General features: G+C 36.9%; 1 long non-coding RNA gene across 1 annotated transcript; it reads left to right on the top strand.

The window, feature by feature from the left end:
• Nucleotides 1-2,288: 2,288 nt before the first annotated feature.
• Nucleotides 2,289-4,116, top strand: LOC147829947 (uncharacterized). The gene is made up of 3 exons (XR_015446814.1): nt 2,289-2,468; nt 2,948-3,020; nt 3,941-4,116. It is a non-coding gene; the product is annotated as an uncharacterized LOC147829947 (long non-coding RNA).
• The last annotated feature ends 825 nt before the right edge of the window (nt 4,117-4,941 follow it).

Below are 4,941 nucleotides of genomic sequence, written 5' to 3'. Positions count from 1 at the left end.
AATGAGGAAACAGATGAAATGAGAATAAACAGTTCTTAAATGTAAAAACTGTAAAAAAACAGGTCTAATTGCTGAGCAGTCAAGAACATGGTTTTGTAGTTTTGCAGGTCTGACCAGCATGGATTTTAATTTTGGCTCCATTACTTACTAGACTTTTCATCTTTCTGAAGTTACAAAAGCTCTCTGAGCCTGTTTTCTCATTTATAAAGAAGTATATAAAGAGGGACCGGGGATTTAGCTCAGTGGTACCACTGCCTGCCTCACAAGCACAAGGTCCCAAGTTCGATCCCTGGTACCAAAAAAAAAAAGTATATAAAGATATATATAGGACTAAATGAGGGAACATATACAATTTATTGTGAATCTGATGTACTTAGGCTGTTAATTAGTAGCTTTACTTATTTATTATTATCACAACGAGGCCAAGTACTAATTGCAACCAAGAAAAACCTTCATGGATGAAAAGAGTAAAAGGAGAAGTAAATTTTCCCAGAAAGTTCAGCCGTACAGAATTCAGGATTCTCATTCATTCCTTCCTCCTCTCTCTTCTGTTCTCTCCCCATCCTCCGACTTGCTAAACCACATACATCACCTCATTTCATCTAAACATAGTTTTTGCCCTTCATCCACCTAGAATTCTTCCTGTACTCCCCCTGGCTCACACTCACTTCCTTTCTCCAAGCTTCCCTCTCTAGGCTTGCTCTCTTTTTTCAGGTAATTTATTGCCACTTCCTCAGAGAGACCATGTTCATGTCCAGGCTTACAGTGCAAAGCAGCCATCATGCCATTCCATATCATACCGCCCTGTTTAAGCTCTCTGTACAGCACTTAGTACCATCTGAGGTTTTTTTCTTTACTAAGGATAGGTTTGTGTGGCATGGTCAAGTTCAGAAAAATGTGCAAATTGGAATGCAAATTTGGCAGTCATGATTCTGCATTGCTCTGAATGGTGGCCACTTGAAGGATGTAGAGCTCATAACATGTTAAATGAAAGTTGACACCAACACTCTGAGTGGGAGGGACACCACGGAAAGGAAAGAAATTTTGTAGATCTGAGATCTGGATACAATCCCCACCATGAGGAGGAAGCAGTTGTGAGTTTAATGTACTTTTGACCTTAACTGAAGTAAAATTTAGTAAACTGGGTTGGAAAAGAAAATAGCTTCCTTCCCCAAAAGTCAAGAACATAGAAGAAATCTGAAAGTTTTTATACAAGGACAGCTGAATAGGTTGAACTTTGCACTAGAGTTCAAGTAGACAATGGAATCATTATGGAAACCAAAAGACCAATTATCTAAGAGGAACTATCCTATTTGGGGACTGGACATGACTTGTGAATAAAATAGTACTGCATAGCATTGGTAGTGCTAATAGTTTTTGTTTTGTTTTTTATGCAAAGTCAGGTGCAAGAAATCACTTCCTTCACACATTGCTAGTACAAGTAGGGTAACATTCCTGGGGAGCAATTTGCAATGCAAAGTAAAAGCCTGTCCCTTGACTAAAAGACCATTTAGAAAAATTTACCATAGAAAATAGTCATTAAATTTACTGGTTTTTAGCTTAAAAAATTGTGACATCCAATTTTTCACTATTTTTGATCATTTCCAAAACATCCATCATGAAAGAGGTGACCAAATAAATTAAGATTCATCCAATAATAAATTCTTACATAGTTACTGAAAACTCGTTTCAAGGATTTATTAAACTTTTCTCAAATATTTTTAACTACTAAAATTCTCACAACAAAATTTAAAAACCAGAAAACCTAACTTCAAATGCTATATCAGCTTACTAAAAATTGACACAGATATGTCATTGAGTCCAAATTAAAAACATGAATTGGATTTAAATTTTATTCTATAAATCTTGAATGCTGATAATTTCAGTAGTTGATAGACATCCACACACATCACACCCCATATACACTCAAGACTAAATAAAACTAACCCAATTGTTAACATAGTTATGTCTGAGTGAAGAAATACCAGAGGATTTTTATTTCTTTGCCATCATTAAAGTTAAGAGTAATAAAAATATATTCACTAAAAATAGAAGTTTTTTGTTGCTGTTCTGTTTTTGCTTTTGTTTTGCAGAAAGCAACCTTCTCAACCTTATTGCGATTTTTGTATTGATTTGTTTGCTGTTTAAACCTACAGTATTTTGCTGAGAAAGAGGAATAGAAAAAATCAAAAGCTATATGCTTTCAGATCTAAATACTTACATTTTTCTAATTATTCTCATGAAATGTAATCTAATTTACTTTAATTGCAGATTTCGGGAAGTAGAAGATAAAGACTGTCAGGAAATAACATTAGAAGTGATAACAGCAGGAGCAATAGGACCTAGGAGTTCCCAAAAGGAACATGAAGGATGTCATGCCAAAAGGGGCAAAGAGCACAGTCCTCAACTATGGAAATAATTGTGGGCCAAACTGTTAATGGAATTTGGGGTGCTGGAGTCTCCTAGAGGTATTTTCTAGGTCCTTTCTGTCCTAAACAAAGACACAAAAGTTGGCGAGATTTTAACATTTATTAAAGATAGGAAAAGAAACATGCTTTACAGTGTGAGTTTGGGCCAATTAGAACTAGAGAAAGAACATTCTACAGGGTGAGAACAGACCACCATTAAAGAGAGAATGCAGTGGTCCCAAGCTCAACCATCTGTCTCTTTGTATCTTCCACTCCTCAGGTTAACATCAGGTCTAGGCTGCCCTATCAAAAACCTACTCCAGCTCTCATGAGAATTGAAGATAGCACTCTGATTGCTGCCACAAGCAGGGCTTTGGGAACTGTTCTATGTTTGTATCCTGTAGCTTTGTAATTAATAGGTCATGCCCTTTTCCACAGCTGTTTGCTATGCTCTAATCTCCTGCCTCAAAACCAGTTGCCTATACTTATGGTGCATTATTCTAGTAACAGAGTTTTGTTTTGTTTTTGTTTTTTTGCAGTACCTGGGATCGAACTCAGGACCTTGCACTTGGGAGGCAGGCATGGTGCCACTGAGCTACATCCCCAGCCCAGGTAATAGAGGTTTAACAATGAACTTACCAAGTTAAATAAATTAGAAGCCAGTGGAAGTAACTGAAATCATACAGGGCTGAAAATGGGGTTGTCCAGTGTGTGGGCTACACAGAGCGACTCTACAGACAACAGTAGATAGAGACTGCAATGCAAGTATTGCACCCCACCAATACACCTACATCTCCTTGGAGGAAGAAGCCCCCCTTTTTGTGTTTGAGCAAAGCTTTCTTATAGATTAGTGGTAGTCCTGTGGATAAACGGTGAGGAACCAGAGACAGAATAGAAAAATTTTTAGGTATCAGCCCAAGGAAAACAAGTACAGAGAGATACATGATTCCACTTGTTTGTCTTTTAAAATAAGAACTACTCAACCATCTTTAAGTATTTATGGAGAAAAGCCAGTAAATATTGAAGGTACAAGAAAAACTTGTTACCGGACAGGATCCAAGGAGGTTCTCCAAAGCCGAGATGAGGAAACAACTCACCTCAACCACGGGGCAGGCCATAGGTTAACTGACTTCCATCACAGAAAAAGAATTTTCAAGACAGGCCAAGGAGAGGCCTAAAGAAATTGATTAGGCAGTACTGAAAGTTGATACTCAAACTAAATAGAATGTGGGCCCTCAAGAGAGAAGCACATTGTAGCCTAGCCCCGAGAATAGTTATGTTTTGGTGGTGGAAATCTGTAGAATTTGTGAATATAGAAAGTTTGGGCTAAGTTTATGGAAGAAAATAAGACTGCACCCACAATTAAATAAGGACTCATTTTACAGATGAAAGAATGGCCTATTTTACTGGAGAAACGCATAGGCCCAATCTATTGTTTGTTTGTGTTTATCTTTTAAGATGGTTGATTTAGGATGTTTTGCCTAAAAACATTATTTGAAACTTTTGAGTCTGTTTCTCTATCTTATGGCTAGGTTTCTGCCCTTTACGTTATCAACCAAGCTCAACTTTAAATATCTCTAAGAGATTTTTGATGTGATGAGTCTGGAAGAAAAAACAAACCAGCCTAAGAAGCTTAAAGAATCCTATGAAGGGCAGATATGGATAACATTGGGTAACTCTGTGTTGTGAAGTTTCAGTGTTCTGAAAAGTACAATTTTAAAATGATGATTTTCCTGGTCTCTTTCCTTTTTTTATTTCTATCCTATAAAAGATGAGGAAACCTGAGTAGGAAGACAAGGAGTTAGGAAGATGTTTGGAAGAATTCGAATTCAGAGGAATGCATGAGCCAGGCTTGGTGCCACTGTAAAGGTGGCCCAAGGAGCTCTTATGCTAATTGGCTCCAATAGTTTTATAATAAATAAAATAGACTTTGACCTAAGGACAGCACTACTCTCGTTTGTATGCATGAGATCTTGGGCTCTGTTTTGTCACTCATTTCTCACTCATTTCAAGTTCCTGGTTGTGGTTGCTGGAAGTTTGCCTGCCAGATTGAGATGGATAACTGTAACATAATAAATCATAGTTATGAGCAAAAATTGTAATATCCACCTTGTAATACTATTCTCAAGAACCAGATGTTTTCAAGAAAAACGCTTCAGTCTCCAATCTGCCTTACAGTGCACATCAGTGAATCTGGCACAATGCCCATGAAAGCAATTTGATCCCATAAACCAGGAAAGCTGAGTAATGAGCAGGTTCTAAATGCCTTCTTCTGAGTGGTGTAACCATAGAATAGATGGCAATCATTAAACCAGGCTGTTTTCAAATAGTGCTTATATTATTTTTATCTTTCTTCAAACAAATTCTTTTGGCAATGTTAAAGAAACTCTGTTTTTAAAAAAACATAAGGATATTTTAAGAAGGTAATTACTACTTCCGTTTCCGCCAGAGGCAGCCTAGTTTTATTTTTAAGAGTAAATGATGTAAGAACTTTAAAAAAAAAGCACTTGAAGTACAAACAATGCTGTGAAAT

The sequence above is a fragment of the Heterocephalus glaber genome, unplaced genomic scaffold (genome assembly GCF_053883595.1).
Source record: "Heterocephalus glaber isolate CG9 unplaced genomic scaffold, H.glaber_assembly_v1.0 deba00000347, whole genome shotgun sequence".
Taxonomy (NCBI): domain Eukaryota; kingdom Metazoa; phylum Chordata; class Mammalia; order Rodentia; family Bathyergidae; genus Heterocephalus; species Heterocephalus glaber.
This window is presented reverse-complemented; position numbering and strand designations above follow the sequence as displayed.